At 46.2% G+C, this 24,777-nt stretch overlaps 1 protein-coding gene across 4 annotated transcripts in view; it reads right to left on the reverse strand.

The window, feature by feature from the left end:
- The window catches only part of RIPOR3 (RIPOR family member 3), a 114,223-nt gene extending 90,884 nt beyond the window's left edge, over positions 1–23,339 (reverse strand). For 2 of the 4 annotated variants that reach the window (XM_060277303.1, XM_035122812.2), the window contains exon 1: positions 22,983–23,338. The gene's annotated coding sequence lies outside the window, so the exon portion shown is untranslated. Of the gene's footprint in view, positions 1–22,982 lie in introns of all 4 variants that reach the window. The other 2 variants (XR_009557957.1, XM_060277302.1) reach the window with 2 other exon arrangements.
- Between the last annotated feature and the right edge of the window lie 1,438 nt (positions 23,340–24,777).

Genomic DNA, 24,777 nt, shown 5'->3' on the forward strand with positions numbered 1-24,777 from the left:
CTCTATTATTGTTAGGGGCGTGGTCCAAACCAGTAGGCAGACTGAAAAGAGGTGTGTTGAATCTCTCAAAATTAATCCAGAAAGCTATCCTCTCCATGCGTCACAAAAGGGAGAAGGGCTGCTCCATTTATTACACAATTCAGTTTGGTTGAGACCGTAATTTTGATCGCTACCAGATTCCGGGTAGCATGTCTTAAGTGTGGTGGTTTTCATGCTGCGTTCCCTTGCACCGCAGGCGGGCAATTCTGCATTCCTCTGGCTAATTTGATTTTATGTGGCCCTTGGACTAATCTCGTGCAGCCCTTTTTCCTAATTTCAAACACCCTCTGCAAAGGATCAGTTTGGTTCAGAGCAAACCTGTTGCTCTCCCAGCCAGCAGACAAGAAGTGAAGATGGCAGCCAAAAGAGAGAGAGATTGGCAGAAACAGAGAGAGAAAGAGAATGATAGAAAGGAAAAGATAGAACAGATGTGGCTATAAGAGAGAGAGAGAGGGAAGGTGTGGATCTGCCTATTTTTTGCTCTAGTTCCTGTCCACTGTTGGATTTAGTCTCACACACAGTTGACATCCGTCCTCTAACAACTTAGCCCTAAGGGGGTGCAGGGGGGTGGCTAAGATTCCCACCCCTGCCTTAAACCATTGAGTAAAAGACTGGATAGCCTTTCAAGCAGAGGACTCTTTCAAATGGAGGGCTGTAGTGCAGGATGCTTGCCTGCCTGGGCATTGACTTGCTTCAGCTCAGAAGGAAAGCTGCTAAGTAGATCTGGCCTTGGCCTGAGGGACAACAGCCTACAGCTCACGGGGAGGCGTAAGGCCCCTGACCCCTTCCTGTTCTTGAGGAAGGCGTGCCCATTAATGATGGTTGCCTTAATGTGTGTTTAGAAACTGAAGGGAGGCTCTTGGCTGCATTGTTCTGAACTCTCGTTGTTCCGAAGCCAACACCAGCATTTAAGAAACAATTCCTTAAGCGAGTGGCTTACTCTCTTGCCAAGTTCACAAGATCTCAGGAAATGACTTGCTGGATCAGACCAAGGTCATTCTAGACAAGAACTGTAGACCAACAGTGGGCAGTTAAGTGCTTCTGGGAAGGTCACAACATCTAGTTATAAGGGCCAAGTGAGGTTAAACGGATCTCTAGCATGCACATTTCTTACAATGTAAGAATGTATAATTTAATGGCCTCCTGTTTGCATTCCAGGTCTATTCCACCAATAACATGATAAAAGCATATGATACTGTCTTAGAATGAATCAGCATACTGGCCTGACTAGACTGTGGCCTCAGGTAAGGTTTTCCCCTAGTCCTTGTGCCTGAAGTCAGGGCCGGCCGTACGGCCAGGCTGGGTGGCGCAGGGCGCCAGGGCGCCTGCCCGCCCGCTGCGCTCTGCGCCCACCCGCGCAGCTCTGGCCACGCAGCTCCGCCCGCCCGCCACGCTGGGAAACGGGGCAGGGCGGAGGCACCGGAGGGATCCATCGCACCACAGCACCAGGGCACCAAATATACTTAAGAAGGCCCTGCCTGAAGTATTTTAATTTGGGAAGCCAGAGACTAGATAAAAGACTTTCTGTACTACCACTGAGCCTTTTCCCTTTTCTGACTTTACCCCAGCCCACGATTTCCTGGTGAGGAAGACACCAAATCATGCAATTACCCTATTCAAATAGTTCGAAATCGCACTACGGGGTGAGCTCCCGTTGCTCTTTCCCAGCTTCTACCAACCTAGCAATTTGAAAGCACACCAGTGCAAGTAGATAAATAAGTACCACTGTGGTGGGAAGGTATACGGCGTTTTCGTGCGCTCTGGCTTCCACTAGGTGTCCCATTGCGCCAGAAACAGTTTAGTCATGCTGGCCACATGACCCGGAAAGCTGTCTGTGGACAAACGCCGGCTCCCTTGGCCTGAAAGCAAGATGAGCACTGCAACCCCATAGTCAAGTCCAACTGGACTTAATCATCCAGGGGTCCTTTACCTTTTTCACCCTATTTTGATCAGCAAGCAGTGATGCCGAAATGTAATCTTGTTATCAGTACCCCCTGCAAAAAAGCAACCAGATTCTTCAAATAAATACCCACATTTTGGAGAATTATTCAAATATAAACAGAGTTAACCCCCCCCCCCAAAAAAAAATTACGTTATGTATTGTTTTCTTTTCTGCTTGAAAAAATTAGATGTTCTTTAAAAGGGATTTAGTGGGGACAACTGCCTAGGCAGAGTTACTTTGTCTGTGCCCACAGCCTAACACTGTAAAGCAAATTTAGTCACAATATATTGTCAGCGGGGAAGGAGAAAACTGAAGACTCGGAGTTCTTTCAAGATTTTACCAAAAAAAGGTACTCCAGCAGGAGCCAACGTAGTCATTCAAAGGCAGGGCTACAGTACTGTACTGCAAAGTAAACGTAAAAGATTCTCATGCATCAAGGACAAGATATTTCTTTATCTTTTTTTATTCATTAAAAATATACTTTATTTAGAATTTCACAATAACAAAAGTAATAGTTACCATAATACGAAAAGAATAACATTCACTACTACTTTTCTTCGTTGTGATTGACCCGCTTAACATCAGCTAAGTAATACAGTGGAACCTCGGTTTATGAACACCTCGGTTTATGAATTTTCGGTTTATGAACATCGCGGACCCATCTGGAACAGATTAATTCATTTTCCATTACTTTCAATGGGAAAGGTCGCTTCAGTTTATGAACGCTTCAGTTTATGAACACACTTCTGGAACCAATTACACCTATGCTTCAGTTTATGAACGCTTCGATTTAAGTACTCTGCGGACCCATCTGGAACGGATTAATCCACTTTCCATTACTTTCAATGGGAAAGTTCGCTTCAGTTTAGGAACGCTTCAGTTTAAGTACCCCGCGGACCGTCTGGAACAGATTAATCCACTTTCCATTACTTTCAATGGGAAAGTTCGCTTCAGTTTATGAACGCTTCAGGTTATGAACAGACTTCCGGAACCAATTGTGTTCATAAACCGAGGTACCACTGTAGTATATTACTTCATTTTAGATTGTCCAGATACTGACATTCCACTTTTATCCCTTTGTCTCTTTCTTAGCAGGTCTAACACAAAGAACCCCACAAAAGAAAGAGAAAACTTCAAGAAAAAAGAAAAAGAGAAAAAACAACAAAAAAGAAAAAGGAAAGGAAAAAAGGAAGAAAAAGGAGAAGAAGACACAAAACAAAAATAAACACACTTGACTACTGATTACACTTGTTGTGTCATTTTTTCTTCCATTTTTCCACACACAGTTCCACATCATTATATTGCCTTTTTAATTTTATCCGCATATAACAACGTTATAATTCTTATCCAAAAGCTCTTGTCCTTCTTATTTTCATTGAGTCGCCTCTTTTATTCAGTCTCCTCCTGTGGTTTCCGGTTTCTTTGTTTCGTCCTCTAATTGGCCCACCCCTCCTCCGAACCACGCTGCGGCATCATCATCAAGACACAAATGCAAGAGCCAGCCAGCATGCAAGGACAAGATATTTCAGGGCTCCAGACTTGACTTCCCAACTGCTGGAGCACTGACAGTTCCCATTTTGGAAATTTAGCACTGGGTTACAGTCATCATGACCCAGTCCACAACTTATGTTCCAGATGGACATAAATAGATTGCTCCCTAGCAGAGAACAGATCACCCGCTGATTCTGCACCAACTTACTGATAAGCTACCCGTGTTTCTCATATTATAAGACACGTCTTATATTTATTTTTTCCTCAAAAAAACACACCATGGCTTATTTTCAAGGGATGTCTTATTTTTTAATTAAGTACCGTACTTTTGCATCAAGCAAAAGCACCGGGGGGGGAGCAATTGCATGCAATTAAATCTTGCACCAACCATGCATAAATATTGTACTTTTGCACCAAGCAAAAGCACACTGAGGGGGAGCAATTGCATGCAATTAAAGCGTGCATTAAATATGCATAAAGCTCAGTGTTTCCAGCCCAACAAGAGTTCTGTGCACTTACAGAACAGGCTTTGGAGAGCTGCACCTCTTGCTGGGTCCCGCTGGGTCGGAGCTTGCAGGGTCGGAGCTTGCTTCAGTTGCAGTCCCAGGGCTTCAAGCGCCGTGCGCTGAGGGTCCTGCCAGGTCCCAGGGCTTAGTTGCGGGTCCAGCCAGGTCCCGGGCTTTGCGCGCTGCGCACTAAAGCTCCAGCCGGGTGCCGGGGCTTAGCGCACCTTGAGCTGCAGGTCCAGCCAGGTCCCGGGCTTCGCGCGCTGCACGCTAAGGCTCCAGCAAGGTGCCGGGGCTTAGCGCGCCTTGAGCTGCGGGTCCAGCCGGGTCCCGCTCCTTCGATCTTTGCGCACAGTGGCTCCTGCCGGCTGCCGGGGCTTTGCGCAGCTTGAGCTGCGGGTCCAGCAGGGTCCCGGCGCCGCGCGCTGAGGCTCTAGCCGGGTGCCAGGGCTTCGCACAGCGGACACCGAGGCTCCTGCTGGGTCCCGGGACTTTGCCTCTCGCTCTTCAGGTCCTGCTGCAGCTCTTGCCGGCTCCCACTCGGACGGAGCTCCACGTGGCAGTCGCATCCGGTTCCGAGGAGGCATCTTCCTTTTCTTCTTCTTTTGCACAGACCTGCTCCCACCACAACCCAGTACCGGCACGGCTTAATTTCGGGGTATGCCTTATATTTTGCCAGGTCTTGAAAATCCTGCCATGCCTTATTTTGTAGGGATGTCTTAAAATATGAGAAACACGGTAAATACACACGTAAATAATACTCTACACATGTAGGTAGGTTTGGCTACACAAAAATGTTTTTAGCAGGCTCCTGCCTTATGTCAATAGGCAGGGAGTTCCAATGTGTGGGTGCCACACCACTAAAAGATGGATTTCTAACAAATGGGGGATGTGTATTATGTGGGACTTATAACAGAGCCAGTTCTGCAGATTGAAGCATATATATCTGGTAAGGTGATCTTGCAGATAAATTGGCCCCAAGTTGTTAAGGGCTGGTGGAAGGCAGAGGCTGAGAGTGGCATGCCAAAGTTTGTTATTATATATTGCCAGTTTGTTATTATATACCATTTCATATTTCAAAGAAAACTTTAAGCAGTTTACCACCACCTGAAAAATATCAAATACCAAAAAGTCAAATACCAAAAAAATAACCCCACTTCACATTTTAGGATAGCACATTGGATCAGATATGCTGTTAAACACCAATATGCACCAAAACGAGTAACTTATGGGGATCATAATAACTACTAGCAGGTCCAAAATGGAGACATCCAAGTCCTCCTTCCAATTATGCAAGCATGTACTTATGGACAGCAGCAGCACAATCGCTTCTGCAGTCTATGTAACTAGCATATTTTGAGGGATAATGGCATGCTCCCCACCCCTATAACTGCCTGCTAGCATGAGGGAGCACCCACAATCATTCTCCCTCTCCCCTAATACCCATCAAGACAAAAACAACAACAAGCAGGGGTGACAGTTTTGCCTTCGACGCTACCTGAAAGGGGTGCTACCCATTGGTGTCATCTCCTTCGAGGCCGCCTCATCTGGGACTGTAACAGCATGGGTTAAAAACTCCACGGGATGGGAGCGTTCCTAACAAGTTATCGCCTATCAGCTCCTCCAAGTTCTACCCTTGCTTGTTGTTGCTCAGCTGGTGGGGCAGCTGGTCTATGGGGTGGATATGTAGAATTAAGTGACCCCTATTCTATCCCCATGGGACGCGGGTGGCGCTGTGGGTTAAACCACTGAGCCTAGGGCTTGCCAATCAGAAGGTCGGCGGTTCGAATCCCCGCGACGGGGTGAGCTCCCGTTGCTCAGTCCCAGCTCCTGCCAACCTAGCAGTTCGAAAGCACATCAAAGTGCAAGTAGATAAATAGGTACCGCTCCGGCGGGAAGGTAAACGGCATTTCCGTGTGCTGCTCTGGTTTGCCAGAAGCGGCTTTGTCATGCTGGCCACATGACCTAGAAGCTCAGGGCAGTCTCGAGCAGGTCGGCCGCCCTGGCGCTGAGGGGTGGGGATCGCTCCAGCGCCCCCGCCCTCGCAGGGCTCAGCATGGCTTCCGTGCGGCTTCGCCGCGCAGTTCCCTGCCTACCGGCCCGGCGCCCTGGCGCCCCGGGCCACCGGGACTCTACCTAGAGCCGGCCCTGTGGAAGCTGTACGCCGGCTCCCTCGGCCAATAACGCGAGATGAGTGCCACAACACAAGCTGGTCACGACTGGACCTAATGGTCAGGGGTCCCTTTACCTTTACCTTTACTCTATCCCCACACTCCTTACCACCAGCAAACAAACAGCTCAAGTTCATTGCACCTTATCTTAGCTGCGGACGTCCTAGTTCATAACTCAGTTCTGTAACATATTACAAACCACTGGACAATGGGGAAGACACCACCAGAGGGGCATTTGCAATGGTGGGTGCTATTTTTAAAAGACAGCTTTTCCAATGAGAATGCAGCTTCAAGAGTCTGTTATACAACTAGCTGGAGATTATTTGTATTGTGTATCACCTGCAGGGATGGAACAATGCAAACAGCCTCACGAGAACACAAAAGGTATAGGCATATATACCCTTTAAGCACTACGCTGGAATCTACGCTGGAATCATAGCTGTCAAGTTTTCCCTTTTCTCGCGAGGAAGCCTATTCAGCATAAGGGAATTTCCCTTAAGAAAAGGGAGAATTTGACAGCTATGATCTGGCTGTGTCCATTTCTTAGTTCCATCTATCCAGGCTGGAGGAAGCATCTGTGAGATTGTGAAGTGTGTGATGATTCAACCAGTTAAATCAAAGAGGTTATATGAGTACAGAGAGAAATATGCTGGTGGAGAACCAGGCGGGGGGGGGGCTGCTGTTCATGGAAAACATCCATCTTAATGCACTCGAATAATCCAAAAATAGCATAGCGGGCCGCTTAAACTTTCAGCTGACACCGAGCCCAAGGCATTTTTAGCAATAAAACGATGGGGACATGGAATTAGCATCGGGCAATTTCAGAATGAAAACATTTCCTCATCCTTGAGGAACATCTGGGAGATTCGGAGAAAGGAAGGGCGCAATCAGCTCAATCTTAAATGCTTTAATTCCAACGGCAGGGCCGCAAAAGTGCGATCCCATAGTATGGAAGATAAATTAATGATATGACTGGGCAGGGGTGTAATTCAGCTCCAATACGGGTCCGGTTTATAGTTTGCCACTTTTTTCTTTTTTGCTTTTTATGAATCTTTTATTAGCAAGTGAAAGAAAGAGAGAGAGAGAGAGAGAGAGAAATTAACCATCACAACAATAAAAATAATAATACAAGAAACATCATCAGGTCACAGCGAGGATACAATACCCATGTTAAACATATAAATCAATATAAGCCCTCTAGATGTCCAAATAGGTATCCACATAAGATTATCATATATAGGAAACATAATTGAATGCAACCAGGACAGTGAGACCATCAGGCCATTACATCATAGATGGTGGATGTTTATCCTTCCAGGCTTGATGCACACATTTCTTAGTAAGGACTTACAAAATCCACTTCTGCCGTCTTGCTGCTAGCTCCCATACTATAGGAACATAATTTTAAAAATCCATGAACATCTGCAATTATCAAGGATTTCCAGCAGTACAATATTGATATGGACAACAACTACACTCCAAAAAGTAATACCGTAGGTCACAACACAAGCCCGTACCATATGCCTCAATGTGGTTTTTTCAGCATAACACCTCCAAGAACTATATGTATTATTATTATTCCACTTTTTCCCCAGATCAGGGCTCAAGGCGGCTTAAAAATAAAAAAGCAAAGGCCAAAAACAAAGAAAAGATAGTCATTTTTTAAAATAATTAAGCACTAATAGAATTAAAATAATATAAAAAGATCTTTCTAAAAACACAGATAACTGCAAGAAGGTAGAGAAAATCAGTGTGCCAGCCCTTTCCAGTCAGTTCCTAAAGGCCTGTTGGAATAAAAGGTCCTTGCCTGCCAGCAGAAGGAGGGAACCGGTCTAACTTCACTAGGAAAAGTCTGTGAGCAATATGACAATGCCAAGCAGAAGACAAGGCTACACAAAGAGGGAACCTATAGCTAGCATCTCCAGAACCTGTTGCCAGCACTGAGCAGAGGGCAGGTCTGGCCACCCAGGCAAACAGTGTCTCTCTGTGAGCAACCACTTTACTTACTGTACTCTCATAGGCATGAGTGGCAGTCATTCGGTAATATGGGAGAAAATAGAATGCTGTGCTTGGGAGACACAATTAAAAACCCAGCATCTAATTTGGCCCATGCCTCAGCAGCATAGTGCTTATCTCCCTGTTGTTGCTGTTTAGTCGTTTAGTCGTGTCCGACTCTTCGTGACCCCACAGACCAGAGCATGCCAGGCACTCCTGTCTTCCACTGCCTCCCGCAGTTTGGTCAGACTCATGTTGGTAGCTTCGAGAACACTGTCTAGCCATCTCGTCCTCTGTCGTCCCCTTCTCCTTGTGCCCTCAATCTTTCCCAACATCAGGGTCTTTTCCAGGGAGTCTTCTCATCTCATGAGGTGGCCAAAGTATTGGAGCCTCAGTTCAGGATCTGTCCTTCCAGTGAGCACTCAGGTCTGATTTCCTTCAGAATGGATAGGTTTGATCTTCTTGCAGTCCATGGGACTCTCAAGAGTCTCCTCCAGCACCATAATTCAAAAGCATCAATTCTTCGGCGATCAGCCTTCTTTATGGTCCAGCTCTCACTTCCATACATCACTACTGGGAAAACCATAGCTTTAACTATACGGACCTTTGTCGGCAAGGTGACGTCTCTGCTTTTTAAGATGCTGTCTAGGTTTGTCATCGCTTTTCTCCCAAGAAGCAGGCGTCTTTGAATTTCGTGACTGCTGTTACCATCTCACTGCCTCCATTTATTCAAGCCCCTTTGCCAGGACAAGGCAGTGATCCATGAAGGAGCTTATCTCTCTAGGGTTTGGTTATCTATGGCTCAATGCAGAGGGTCCTCCAAAACCACAGCAGCCAAAGGTTAGCACTTGATCTTCAAAGTGGAGTGGGAAACCCTCTCCAAACCATAGTTTTCAGTTCTGGGTTGAAGTGCTTTTTGTGGTTAGGAAAGTTACAGAGAAAAACACTGCAATGTAGGGAATGAGCAGGTGGTTATTGAGAAAACATATAAACACCCCACAGGTCAATCAGGATAAATTCTGGATGGACTCTCATTGTCATATAGCTGCCCCGCAAGCAAATCAGAAGAAATGCTCAATAAAGACCAGGAGTTGACCTCTGCATAAGCTTTGTGCAAGCAAATTAGGATATATGTTCAATAAACAGATCATGTGGAGGAGCCCAGTGTGTACTTAGGATTGCAAACTTCATTTATTTATTCCTCGTGTGGTCTACCAGCAGTTCTCTGGCAAACTCGGATGCCCAAGAATGGGAACTACTGGGTTAAAAAAGAGAGACTTCCCTTAATTCAATATACACTCACTTTATTTTACTAATAAGTTAAAATTTGTCAGCATCAGAATCTGTCACAGTTCAGAGTACTCAACTACTGTACTTCGTTTGCTTTCAAAGAGACAGCCTTTATCTGCCGTTGCCACTAAGCCTGTTGTGAGTGAGCTAGAATAAATCAGCTCTGAAGAAATGAACGGCTCTTTAGGAGAGAAAAAATGTTTCGAAAATCTCCTCAGGATTTTAATAAAACTGTCTCTGAGGCATATAAATCATGTTCCTAATACAGTATATTTCAATTTCCAGGACTGTATGGAGAACCTTAAAATGTTAACAGATGTAGGAAAGTATCGTCCTCCTACACTCTCTTTCTCAAACACACATATACAGAAAGCTGAAATATGTATGCAACATTTTTATTCGCCATTATTGGAGGGGTGGGTTGGAGCTGGAAAAAAAGCTTTACTGTTTAGATTGTTTCTGTGGTAACACATCTGGTTGTGCAATCTTGAGCCTGGATGCTAACTATCTTGGAAGGCAACAAATCATGTTGTTGTTGTTGTTGTCAGCGAGAAAAATGTGAAGCACAGAGTGGAGATGCGTCTGATCCGATAAGAGCTCTTCCACCATTGCCATCTCCACTCCACTCACAGCCACATGGAATATCTCTTCAGATACCCTTGCTTAGATTTTAAAAATAAAATAAAAAACCGTGCAAACATACATACAGCATCACAGCCTTTGGAATCTTTAAACACTATCTCTATTTTTAAAATGACACAAACTTGGTTGTCGCCGTTTCCACCTGGGTGTGAAATAAATTGAAGACAGAAGTGCTTACATGGCGTTATGACTGAGAAAACCCTGGATCTTCTCCTGATCGCGTGACGCCCTTAGCTGAAAACCAACCAACCGAAAACAACTAGCAATCACACTTATCTTCCTGGAAAGTCTGCATAAATATTTATGCTTATTTATACAAATGTAGTACAAGTTAGATTCACTTTAGCACTAAATGCAGCAACTATTAGCACAAAGGGGAGCTGGCTGCCAATATGTGCTCCTTGGCCAGCCCACCCCTAGCAAGGAGCCAATTAAAAGCCCTTCTCTGGGGACCCTTTCCGCCCAATCAGATCAGATCCAAAATTAACGTATTAAGTTTATTTCTTGTTTGTTGAGCAATTCTCTTCCATCAGAATTGCACTTCTGTTCCGGAGATATTTCCTTTTCCAAAGTTCTGAAACCACACTATTTGGTGGTACATGGCAATATTGGAGGTGGTCAGCCTCTATGGCCATGTGTCCTTGTGCAGCTGGCAATGGCTGACCTGCCTGGGGGTGAGGTTAGACTGTGTAGCCCCAAGGGACCCAGGATGGAGAAGATGTAGCAAGTGAGCAACTCCTAGGAGAAAAAATGAAGGCCCAGTTCCCTATCCACGGAAGGCTGCTGCACCTTGTGTCCTCGTTTCTCTAGTACAAAAGATGGTCCTTAACAATCCATCAGTCTTGAGGTAGGAGGATTCCCAAACGATGCACAAAACTCAGCACGCGCTCCATCACACTGTTCTGAAATCTTTGCGGTTTTAAAATATGTCCAACAGAAGTGTCAAAACAGAAGTGTTTGTAACCATCACTGAGTTCAAGGTCTCAATGGCTGAGGAGGAATTATTTTCTTCACTCTCCTCTCTAGAGTTACCATAGAAATTGTGACTGTAGACCTTCTGTCTTTAAAGCTGCACAGAAAGTTTCCAAAACAGAAATCTCTCCTTTTGCAGAACTTAGAGAACTTAGTTGGCAATGGAAACAGATTTTTTTTGGGGGGGGGGGGTGGCACATCAAAAATAGATCTGCCTGTCCTTGTGCTACTGAAGACTCCAAGCATAATCCAATCTCATGGGGAGAACAGCAAATTCTATTGCCCATCGCCTCGTTCATTTCAACCAAGCATGGTAGAATTAATGCCCAATGGGCTGTGCTCACCATCTCCAGAAATAGATTAAATCCTTCACGCCCTAAAAGATGCTTATTAAAAGAGCTGCTCCCTGAGGAACATTTGGCTGTTACCATCAGCTACTTTTCATTCCAAAGTTCAATGCGGGCCAAATTACAGCTTGATTAATTACATTCTGCCAGCTCATTTCCTCTTGGCCCTTGGTGAAAGTCATGTTTGTAATACATTAAACAGATGCAGCACAAATACTATGCCTACTACACAATTCTGTCCACAGGTCTTCTTTCCAGTCCTTCCTCAATCCCATTTCTCCAATAAGAGCATATGATTAATTGCCTTCTAGCTGTCATTTTTCTCTTCCCAGTTCCTTGCCGTACGTACACCAGTCCTTGAAGGACTGGCAAAGTTATGGTTCCCCAAAGAAGCAAACGATGAGATTACTGACAAGGGATGTTGAGAACCAAAGACCACTATATCTGAAAAACACATCTCTCAGTCTACTCCCAGTACTTCCAGCCATCAAATTCCTCTTTAAAATGATCTGCCTTTGTAATCCTTGTCTCATCTTAGGCCCATCACCCAGCAAGGATTCCCTTGGGGACCTGATTGTTTTAAGGCTGGTGGGAAACTCTTTCTCCTGAATGAACTCAGTAGCCATTCTTCAGGGCCAACATGACTGCCATCGTTGTCTTTGAAAATACCATGCCCCAACTGGGTCCTTTTAGCCATTTCCCACCACACTGCAGCCTGAGGTTATCAGGACGCTCAGAGCCTGGCTGGATGGCGCCATTTTGGATACCTAAACAATGGCACTCGCAACCTGAACATCATAATTAGGAGGAATAATAATTCAATCCAATCTTGAGGGGGGGTACACTCTGTCCTCTGGACAGTGGTTCAGTCCTCATTTATGTGTATTTGCAACACCCCACAATCCATTCACAGAGTTCAAGCTCTAGAATAAAGTTTGCGGCATCTAGTGCGGGAATTGAAAAGAATAGTGGGAACTGTAATTCGTTAAAGGTGCTGGGGATTGTAACTTTGTGAGGGCAGCACGCTTAGTGAATTACATCTCCCAGGATTCTTTGGGGGAAAACCATGACTATTAAAGTGGAATAAGAGTGCTGGAAATGTATGGGGTGGATCTGACCAAAGACTGCACAGGAAACATGAGATCATTCATATGGGTAAGACTGAGGAAAGGTCAAATGCGAAGTATTCGTCTGCCTTTCTGAATTATACATGGAAAAGCAACTAGCATTGCAAACATACCCAAGGGAGAAATGTGGCACGAAAATATGGGGCATCTGTCTATCCCAACCTTTTGAAAACAGCATTCTTTTCCTTGTGCATAATAATTGTGGACAGAATTTTTATCAAGGCTTTGATTGCATTGTGCCAGATAAAGTGGGTTCGTGGATTGGATGTAGCCTACAGGCCAGCAGTTGGTCTCCGTTTCCACCAGACTCCTCGCCAATCCTTTCTGGGAAGCTTCCTTGGGTGCGCATTGTTGCACAACCTCCCAAGCAGCTTGTTCCACTAAAGACACTCTTTCTGACATTTAGCACAGATTAATCTCTTCTGCAGTTCCAAACATTGTGTCATGTCCTCACTTGACTTGAAGGAATGGAGCTGCTGCGGAGGAAAGCTTTGGGGGAGCCAAGGACTTCCTTGGCCACTACAAGTGATGGAAGGAATTGCAACTCAAAAAGAAGGTAGATCTGGGAAGGGCCATGGCTCAGTGGTAGAGCAGCTGCTTTGCATGCAGAAGGTCCCAGGTTCAATCCCCAGCATCTCCAGGTAGGGTTGGGAAGATCCTCAGTCTGAAACCCTGGAGAGATGCTGCTACTCAGTGTGGACAATACCGAGCGGGATGGACCAAGTGTTTGACTCAGTATAAGGCACAGATGGCATAGGACACCCAAAACATTGCTTCAGTTTATGGCTTCTCAACACCTATCACTCCTCGTTGAACATACAGATCAAGAAGCAAATCAGACAAAGGGCATTCAGAAGTGCTCAAAGCTCAATAAAGAATGGGCAAAACTTATAATTTATCTAGGAGACCACTGTAAGCGGATGAAAACATTAGCAGGATTCTAATAACACTTGTAATGTAGCAAATATCATGGACAATAAATATGGAGAGATACAAAATATGGATTCTGAAATAATATGCAGTTGAAAAGGTTGACAATAGGACCACATGGAGGGGAGGGTGGGAAGCCTGGAGATTCAGAAGTGCTCAGCAGTCTGTTGTACTAAAACAACGCCTTTTTAAAAATTATTGCAAAAAAGAAACAATAAATAGATAATATCAATGTTTCTTTTTTAAAAAACAACAACAACAAAAACACCACTGTCGGCAATTACAGTAACAATAAGAATATTCCATTAGTCCTGATTTAAACATATAAATCAATGGAGGTGGTCCTTATAAGCCATGTGTTCAAACATATGTGTTTTAATGTACTAAAATAATGTTATAAATCATGTTTTTGATTAACATAAAGTAAAGAAAGGCACCTGACATCATCGTGGCATCAGATGACAGACAGGTGGTAGTCCCCACCCGCCTGCTGAAGTTGTCCTATGGGGTTGGGATAGGGGAGATAAAGATCCGGCCCACTGAGCCAAAAAGTCTCCCCACCCCTGCTGGAAATGGCACAAAGGCTTGCTTCTGATTTGGTGTGTTTAAGAAATAGCAGATAAACTTGCCAAGTCACCTTCAAAAATGAGACTTCCCACCCCACCCCAAAATCTTAGTTTCATCACTGAAATGAAAGCAGTTACACAAGGCTTCAGTGAAAACTAGGGACAGTGAAAATATATGGTTGGATCCACATTTTATTGCAAGCCTATCTGATTTGTACTTTCCAAAAGACTACGCCGGTTGAAATGCTCAAAACAAAAAACAAAAAAAAATTCCTTCCAGTAGCACCTTAGACACCAACTAAATTTGTCATAGGTATGAGCTTTCGTGTGCATGCACACTTCTTCAGATAAAATTAGTGCTTCTCTGCCATTTTCAAAGTAGTTCTCCGGCCAAAAAATGTTTACAAAAAGGTCTATGTTAGGGCACATGCATAAAAATGCAGTATGTTCATGAAAATATCATACAAAAATGCATAATGTTGGGGGGAATTGCTTGCAAAAACGACTATACTGGGCAAAATTGCACAAAAAATGTGTATGCAGACGTACCTTGGAAGTCGAACGGAATCCGTTCTGGAAGTCCGTTCGACTTACAAAACATTTGGAAACCAAAGCGCGGCTTATGATTGGCTGCAGGAAACCGCAGAAGCCCTGTCGGACATTTGACTTCCAAAAATAGTTCAAAAACCAGAACACTCACTTTTTAAAAAAAAAATTAAAAAGCAAACTGATGTGAAAATCTGCAAACAGAACATGAGATTGGAACAATTAGAAATTTCTGAGAAAATTAAATTGACAGATTCATCCATGCTAACTAAAAGCCAGATTCTTAAGAGAGAGAAATCTTGAAAATGCCTTCAAAACTGGAAACACCAAAAATCTTTAATCTTCAGGACAGCCACATGTGGAGTGAAAGTGAGGCAGGTCGACAACAGAATTTTCATGTGCAGAGTGAAGAATACGAGTAGAATTTTTTCAGTGCAACACATTTCTGTTTTGGCACAGAGTGGAGCTACACATGATAACTAGGCCTCTCACCCAATTAACAATATCATATTCAATTAACTGTGTCAGTTTTATACCACAAGCATATATATACATGTCTACTCAGTAGTACCTTTACTTTTGATGGGATTTACTCTGAGGTGAGTGTGTACTACTACTTTAGGTTTCCCTACGCCCGGAATTTCCTGGACATTGCCAGAATTTGGTCATGGGAAACAGTGTCCGGGCAGAAATCGCTGGAATATCTGGGGAAATCTGGCCATATGGCTGCTCAAACTGCGTTGGAGGGAATGCGGGCGGCGGCAACTGCAGCCCTGCCTGGGCCTTCCCTTGCATCACGGCTTGAGCAGCTGTTGGGGGCCGCTGCTGCTGCTGGAGAAGACAGGACCAGAGGCTGCGGAACGAGCCTCCCTGCCGGGCCCAATCCTGGGAGCCACCTTGTTGGTGGCCACTTGGAGGCTGAGGACCTGAAAGGGAAAGGTGGCACCATAGCAGAGCCCGCTCACCACCCCACAGTCATGGCACTGGCAAGCAGGAGCCTCACACAAACAGGGTTCTAGCAAGCCACGTGGCTGGAGCAGGCGCTGGAAATTATTTTTTTCTCTTGGCTGCGACCTCCACGTCAAGGGTAGGTCTGTCCGGGAAGGCCGCTTTTGAAATATGGCAGCCCTAGAGTCACTGTGCACAGGATAGCAGCCTTACCCTATTCAATCCGCTTGAATTTGCCAATGAATAAAAGCAAATCACTGAAGGGGAAAAACATGCTTTGTTTTAATATATGACACAAACACGTATCGCAACAGACACTATCCTAGAAGATCTATTCCCTCCTGCGTGAAAAAGAAAAGGGGCATACCTAAAATGACACAAACCACTTGCAAGTTTCCTCTCTGTCTAATTTCCAAATTTGACACCCTATTCAATTAATCAATGTGCATGTTTGGATCGCAAAGTAAGTAGCAATGTATTTTGGTAACAAGCAATGCACCTCACAAATCACCCACATTTCAAGTAGCATACTCTGATACAATTGTTGGTGGCATCTGTGACAATTCAATTTTTGGTGCCCTGTTCACTCTTTTGCATACTCCTGCATAAGAAACCCTTGAACAAGAGCCAGCTAAAAGTGTTGTTCTTGGTGAAGGAAAAATTGTATCTGAAACCCAGTTCAGACACGAAGCTCTTAAGATGACATTGGGCCAGTAATTCTGTCATGGTGCAATTTTAAACGTGTTTAACTCAGAAGGGTTTAATTTTAAACGTGTTTAACTCCAATGGGGCGTGTTCCTAATTAAATTGGTAGGGTAAATTGGGATAGTCTACAGATTTGCAGCCCTGACCTCCTTAAACATGCAAGTACTGTATATAGAAAGAATACCGGTAAATCATAATCTGAGAAGCCCAAGCATCAAAGAGATTTGGGACAAGGGGGACATCCTCTGTAGAGATAAAGGAAAGTGTTCATCACCACCTGAGGATCTTGCAGAGTGGTCAACACAGAGTTTGTTCACATGGCTGAGTCCTGGAAGACCTGCTCCCTGCCTTGCAGGCCATTTCCCACCTGGCCTGGGAGGGCAGGGCCTGGACCAGGCATAGGCAAACTCGGCCCTCCAGGTGTTTTTTGGCCTACAACTCCCATGATCCCTAGCTAGCAGGACCAGTGGTCAGGGATGATGGTAATTGTTGTCCCAAAGCATCTGGAGGGCTGAGCTTGCCTATGCCTGGCCTGGACTGACTCCAGCTACAAAAGCTGGGGCTGCAGAACAGACACTGAGGCTGGGGTACTGTTTAGGGGGATTGGGGTGTGAGTTGTTGCTGCTATTTATATTAATTTTGTGTATATTTTAGATCTTAATATGATTTATGTTGAAACTGTTGCAATTTGGTTGCACACTTTTTTATGTTTTATTTAATACTTAGAACTACTTTTGTTACGTTTGTAATTATGTAATTTTTCTCATGCTGCAAACCACCATGTGCATGGTTTTAACTATGGAAAAGCGGCATATAAATAAAATGTTGTATGTATGTCCGTACTTCACTTTTCACATAATGCAGGGCTTTATATATGGTCAATTCAGGTTTTATATGGGGCAGGGTTATCAAAAGCGCTATTTATAGAGAGACTTTGAAACAACACAACTCCAGTAAAACGTAGCTGGGCTGCGACCCAAAAACCACAAACAGCACTAAAAGCAAATAACGCACAATCATTACATAGTCCTAGAAAGCAAGTGTAACAAAAACAAAACGTAACTAAGGGAAATATAACTGTTATCTCCACAATGCAGTTTCAGGATAAGAAGATCAGGACCAGCTCTATCATTAGACAGAGTCATAGGTGTCATCTTGAACAAAATATTGTGGGGCCCACTAGCCCGCCCACACTTCTTCCCCCCCCATCCCAGAACTTCTATGAAGCACACCTTCCTCTGCCATGCACAACTGGACACAGGACTCCTCTCGCCCCTGCCACCTTTTCACCTCTCATCCTCCGCCCATGCTCCAGCTCAGACGCATTCAGAAATACAGCCAAACCTTGATTATCAAACGTAATTTGTCCTGGAAGCCCATTTGGCTTCTGAAATGTTCGACAAGCAAGGTGTGGCTTCTGATTGGTTGCAGGAGCTTCCTGTACAGAGGCGGAAGCCGCGTCAGACATTCGGCTTCCAAAAAGTGTTTGAAAACCGGAGCATTTACTTCCAGGTTTTTGGCATTCAGGAGCCGAAACTTTCCAAAACAGAGGCGTTTGGGAGCCGAGGTTTGACTGTAGCATCAAAAGTCAGAAGGCAAGCTAGGAAAAGAGGGCAGCGCCCAGCTGAGAGGTGCCCACTTCAAACGGTTGGTTTTGGATTTCATGGAAGGGCAGCAAATTGTTATTCGATTTATTATTTTTGCATTTCTATTCCCATGGAATGGAAGAGGTGCTTGTGGGATTTATTGCCTCAGGTACCAAAATAACTTGACTGGCCTTGAGTATTATTTGCAGCTCCCCCATGGGCCAGCCCTGGCAGGAATAGATAGGTTGCTGGATTACTTGCAATAGATTGGCAAGAGTTTCTATGGACTGTTTAATGAAAGCAACAAAATGGGATTCTTTTACCTAAACTGGGCTATTAGAATCTCTGATCTTTACTCGGTCCAACATATGTTAATATTTGTATGCCAGTCATCCTATTGGTGTTGTTCATTGGGTCCAGTAGGCAATTGGCTCCCTTGCCCCCCAGGGAGCATCTTGACATCCCAACATCTTTTTTGCATCTGGCCCTGTGACATCCTGAGCAGGGGGTTGTGTGGGGTAGAGTCTCAAAAGGTGCGCAGAAATGAAGATTTCAGAGCCCAAGGCAGTTTGAAGATCATTCTTCTTCAAGGACCCTTGAATGCACAACACTCCGCCTTCAAGCATCCTCTGGGAGCAGAGTTGAGGACATATCATTCGACATCTAAGTGCCTCAGAGAATTATCTTTGAAAAATGTTGGACCCTGAAGTCTTCATTCGCATGCACATACTGTACAAGACTCCATTTCTTAGAGTGGTGGGAGGCTTTCCAACATCCAGTACTCTCTACGTTTCAAATTTTATGCCTGCAGGAAAGATAACAGATAGCTCTCTAGCATTTTTGGTACCTATGCAATAAAACGGCTCCTCTCATTCTCTCACCAAGCAATGGTGTCCAATGAGTCTCTTCCCGCCCCCATCTGATATTGGCGCTTTCCCCTCCCTTTTCCCCATTGTCAATCAATCAATATACTTTATTCGACCGATAGTCAGAACAATTTTCCCCATTGTGTGGCATCCTTGCTGAGCCAGAATTTAGCAGCTTTGCTCCAGTTTGTAGATTAAAATGGAAAAGAAAATCTTTTCCCACACGGCTGGTTTTGGCCCATTGTCACTTCTTCCACAGAATTCTGTCAAACAGCTGTAAGTTAAGAACCTCTCTGACTCATCAGTTTCATCGAGGGACTTTTATCTGTGTGCTTTCCCTCCCCACCTTTCAGAATTCCAAAAACCACATGGCACATAGACAGCAGCTGAGACCAAGAGAGGGGCACAAGTCTGGGCAGTCCAGGACCTCCATACACACTGCCCGGGTTTGTGCCCCAGAGAGGTCACCTCCAACGCAGGAGGTGCAGTTAGGAATTAACGGTCTCTGCAGCCCCAGCAGGCACTGTGATTCTCCAGCGGTTTGACTTCACCCCGGAGGCGCACTCCATTGTCTCTTGATGAGACCAATAGTAGGTCCAGTCAAAGGAAGGCAGTTTCTGCACATGCTGTAGAGAGAAGTGAGGAGCAGATGGGGCTCGTCAACCTGGGAAGATAGCCCACCTACGAGCAGGAAAACTCTGATCCTAAATCTCCTTTGCCTTGCAGGATATCTTTGGGAGAAGAAAAGGCGAAGGAGAAAACCCGACACAAATCTGGAGTCCCCAAGACGGTTGGACAGCGCCTTGTATGCCTCCTTCCAGCAACTCCTGTAGCCAAGCCAGTGCCAAACATAGTGCTCTGCTTTCCTTTGGACCACATCAGTGAGGCCGAGAAGGGGGTCTTGTCATCTGGGCAACCTAGGAGCTCCTCCATGCACACTGCCCAGGCTTACATTCTGGAAAGGTCACTAAACACAGTGCTCTAAACACAGTGGTTTGGCTTCACCCCCAGAGGCACACTTCCTTGTCTCTTGAGACAGACTGATGCCAACAAATGTTCCTAAGTTGCTATCTGCCTCTGCCTGCTGCTGCTGCAGGATCTCTTGCCCCACGCTGAAAGTTTCCATCTCCTCTTCCAGATTCTTGTGCCTGACCCCACACTCCCCACTGTGGACATTCCCCACAGTTTGAGAACCTCTGCTATACAAGTATTATACAGTTAAGCCTGCACATCTGCTACTGTAGGTACTTGCTTCTCCTATGCCTCATTTAAGTGGATCTGTCTCTCTGGGCACTTGCAGTCTGTTTATGTTTTCGGTTGAATTTCAATCACTTGCCAGCAAACTCAGTTTGTGCAATTATGCTTGACAGGTTGGTCTTGCGCAACAAACCCACGCCCCCAGAAGATCAGGCTTTTTGCCATAAGGAAAGTGATGGGAAGCTGTACGTGAAAGTGTGGAGTAACACTTGCTTTGACACAATGTCATTATCAAACACAAACGAAACACAATGAATGCTCATTAAATAGCTAACATGGTCTAATCTCCCTGCAAACAAATCAGGATGAATGTTCAATGAACAGGTCATGTGGAAGCAGCCTCTGTTTTCAGTCTATCCCACGCATTCCTTCAAAGACAATGGATGTTAGATTATGCTGGAGGGCTCTATTTTCTAGGAGGAAGCTAAGATAGGTGATGATCATAGTAGAACCTGTGTTGTGTAGTAGTCCAGAATGTTGGACTTAGGGCCTGGGATGCCCAGGGTAGTTATCTACTGAGTCCTGTCAATGCAAGGGTTTCTGCTTTTGCAATGAGATGTTCCTCCTGCCAGAACCCACCTTGTGCATGCCTCACACCCTCCACAAATCTGCTCCAGGGGGTTGGAGGAGCTCTCGGTGCAGGGGGAGGAGATGGGGAGAACATCCCACTGCACAAGCAGAAATCCTTGCACTGCTAGTATGTTGACCTTAGTGCTACAATGGGCAATCCCCATACAGCAATAAAGTCGTGGACTAATCGCGTTTTTCTCAGTCTAGCCTACTACACAGCGTTTTTGCGAGGATAAGACATGGGAGTGGGACACTAGTTTGAGCTCCTTGCAGGAAATACAGGCTATGAAAGTAATCATAAATTCATAGACACGTAATACATTAATCCATTCCAGACAGGTCCGCGGAGTACTTAAACTGAAAATACTCAAACCGAGGCGTACTTAAACCGAGGTATGACTGTATAGGGTTGCCATATTTCAGGAAGTGAAAATCGGGACACAAAGGTTGAGCTTTTTTTTTTTTTAAGTTTTGCCCAAAGTTGTTGAGTATGGGAAATTCCAGACACATGGCAACGCTAATGTAATAGGAGGTTGGAAGTATCTCTGAAGGGCATCTTGTGCAGTCCCCTGGTTAATGCAGGAATCTGCGGTACCCCAGACTCTTTTTAAACACCTCCAATGAAGGACAGTCTACACCCTCCTGTTCTGTAGCTCAGTGGCAAGGCATCTGCCTTGCACCCAGAAGGCCACAGGTTCAATCCCAGCACAGAATCATAAAGTTGAAAGGGACCAAGAGCAGGCGTCCTCAAACTCAGCCCTCCAGATGTTTTGAGACTACAATTCCCATTATCCCTGACCACTGGCTCTGCTAGCTAGGGATTATGGGAGTTGTAGGCCAAAAACATCTGGAGGGGCGAGTTTGCCTATGCCTGACCAAGAGGGTCATTTAGTCCAACCTCCTGCAGTGCCGGAATCTCCAGGTAGGGCTGAGAGAGCCTCTGCCAGTCAGTGTAGACCAGGCATCCCCAAACTCCGGCCCTCCAGATGTTTTGGACTACAATTCCCATAATCCCTGACCACTGGTTCTCTTAGCTAGGGATCATGGGAGTTGTAGGCCAAAACATCTGGAGGGCCGCAGTTTGGGGATGCCTGGTGTAGACAATACTCAACTAGACTGGCTGACGGTCTGACTTGGTATAAGGCAGCCTCTTATGTTCCTATTGTTCTGACACATCTCTTGCCAGTGGTCCATCAGGGTGAAAGAGATGCTGCCACACAAGCCCCAGTTTGCCCCAGCCCCTACATGCCTGCCTTCTTACCTACAAGCAGTCCACAGAGGTTTTTGTTGTTGTTTAGTCGTTTAGTCGTGTCCGACTCTTCATGACCCCATGGACCAGAGCACGCCAGGCGTTCCTGTCTCCACTCCAGGGAAGTTTTACTGCCTGTCAACCTCTCCTTCCATCCCCTCCATCTCAGTGTTACCACTCTTCAGCAGGAAGGAGTAAGGGGGGGGGACAAAGCTAGGATTCTTGGCTCTGCCTACCATTGGCTCTGGTCCCACCTACTGTTCGGGCTCCCTGTCTTCCAGTCACAATGGGCACCAGCTACCCCTGACCCTTACCAATAGGAAGATACCAGCGATGCTTCGTCAAAATATGCGCCCTTGACATTTCCACCCATTCATTCTACTCCTGCTTTGTAGAGATCACCAGGCACACTCTGCTACATGGTAGCCTGGTCGACTCATGTTGGACTGACACCTAGATTTGATGATTTGAAGTGCCACAGATTCATTGTATGTCCTTGGGCAACTCACTTAGCTACTGTTCCCCATCCTTAAAATGGGGACGTGTTAATTACCGACCTGAGAGCAAACAGGATGAAGATTATAAAGTGCCCTGGGTACTTCCAGCATAATAATATGTATATTTGTTACGATTCCCATGAACCGGTACATTCCTTTTGGGTGCCTCAACACACCCAGGAAGTCAGGACACCTAGAGCTAAATAATGGGGAGAAGTGGGGGAGATGTGTGGCGAAATTATTTGCCTGGTTCCTGGGAAGCAAGTCCCAGGTGTTCAGCAGGACGAACCCTTTAGTCCTAAGGCAGAAGAGAGGCGTTTGCCGGACCAATCGCGAACTTCCGAGTTACACGGAACTCCTCGTCCGGGCGAAAAGAGCCCTCATAGCACGCCCTGGAAAAACCCCTTACCGGCTGCCTGCGGACCTCCTGCAAACGTTCTCCTACGCTGACCTCTAGCATGAAGAAGTGTGCATGCACACGAAAGCTCATACCAAAATATAAACTTAGTTGGTCTTTAAGGTGCTACTGAAGGAATTTTTTTATTTTGCTTCGACTCAGACCAACACGGCTACCTACCTGTACTCTAGCTCTCCAGACTCTACTACGGCACCTTTCTCCATACAGGTGCCTAGCCGGGTCTCCTCTAGGTGAGGGGCCAGTCTCCAAACACCAACACCCCCCCGACGTCTGTGCATTGATTGACGCCCCCCTTGACCGCCCACCCCCGTCCGCCACAGACCTTTGCTACATCTCCTCCAGGAATCGCACCTGATCGGCGGGTGGGCTTCTGCCGCGGCGTCCGCCCGTCCAGCCGAGCTTTCGAGCCTCCGGTGCGCGTCCAGCGCGACTTCGCGGGCGCCGGTGCCTTTACGCCGCCCGCGCTCCTTCTCTCCCTCTCGGCGTTAGGGATGTGCCCGCTGCTCGTCTCCCCGGCAGCTCCTCCTCGCCGTCGGCGTCTGTTGCTGCCTGCGAGGTCCCGATAGGGGCCGCCTTATCGCGGGCGCCACCTTCGCCGTCTGGGAGCGCGCGTGCCACCACCGGGAGCCTCTTCCAGGAAGACGCGCGCAGCAGCGGCGGCCTCCGAGGAGGATCGCCTCCCGCGTCCTCCCTCCCCCCCCCACTGCTGCCTGGCTGCTGCTCTTCTCTTCCCCTCCCTCTCTCCTTCCACCACGACCCTCCCTCCCGCCCGTGCCCGCAAGGGGGGGGGGGTTGAGGATTGGATATGGAGGGGCCTCCAACGCATGCTGCGATCGCCAGCCCTTCTTCTGCTCGTATTCACCGGGGAGCACCTCACACCGCCCGCCCCCTCCCTCCTGGCCGGCTACGAGCGAGCGAAAAAGGCCAAACACAACCTTGCAGGGGATGGTCCTGGGAGGAGGGGGTGAGGAGGGGCAGGCAAAGGAAGGTAAAGGGGAAGAGAGTAGAAACTGAAAGTTTTCTCCTCTCCAGCGCCCTAGGTTAGGGTAGTTCACACGTACACGTGGAGGGCGAGTGCGCAGAGGCGTATCCAGGCTCCCATGCGCCCTTATGCAAAGAGCTGGAGTGGCTCCCCCGCCCCCTCCGCGTCCCTAGCGCTCATCCACCAAAGCGCCCCAAGGAGCCTGCGCGCCTCGCCCGGCTACCCAGAACAGCAGAGAGTAGCCCGGGAGCGCGTGGACGAGCTTGGCGGGCCTAGTCGCTCCGAGCCGCAGTGGAGAGGCGCAATTTTTGCACCTCCTGGACCTGCACCCTTGGTGGGGGCCAACCTAGCCAACCCCTAGGTACACCCTTCAAGTGAGCGAAAGGGAAGTGGCCGCCTTTTATTTATAAAGACACTGCCTTATACAGAGTCGGTCCCTCTAGCTCAATATTGTCAGCACAACCAGGCAGTGGCTGTTTGGAAAGGGAGTTTCTCTCAGCCTTACCTAGAGATACTGACGTCTGAAGGTGGGGCCTTCTGCATGCAGAAGAGATTATGCATCATTGAGCCACAGACAGTCCTACCCTTGCCAGATGTCCACTCTGTTTTGGTAGTCTCCAATATTAGGAAACTCAAGAAGTTTGACCCATCCCTTATGCATTTAGTGAGCATTCAGTTCCACCGGTCATGTATGTATATCGTGTATCTGTATATATTCACGAGATACAAGTGGGGTTAACAATGCCTCCTTGTGATTTCTGCTCAACATTCTCAGCATTTGGATATTCGCTGCCTATTAAAACAGGCAGATCTTTAACCCCAACTCTTAATATGGAGAAGATTTCAGTGGTATGATTGTCTGGATCCATAATAATCATATTCATCGTTATCTAAACATATGTACTAAATAGTTTCACACAAATGTACAATAGGCTACAGAAACATCAGGAACTGGGAAGATGGGAAAATGTAGATCATTTTAACTATAAACTGACTTACCCCCCCCTCTCCTTTCTCATTTCTCTATTTCTGCAAGCCTTTCTTATCTTTCAAAGCTTTTGCTCTCCATTGATTACTCTCCCCATCTAAATATCTTAAATTTTAATCTCTCCCCCCCCCCCAAGAATCTTGTTCC

Source organism: Zootoca vivipara, chromosome 7 (genome assembly GCF_963506605.1).
Source record: "Zootoca vivipara chromosome 7, rZooViv1.1, whole genome shotgun sequence".
Taxonomy (NCBI): Eukaryota; Metazoa; Chordata; class Lepidosauria; order Squamata; family Lacertidae; genus Zootoca; species Zootoca vivipara.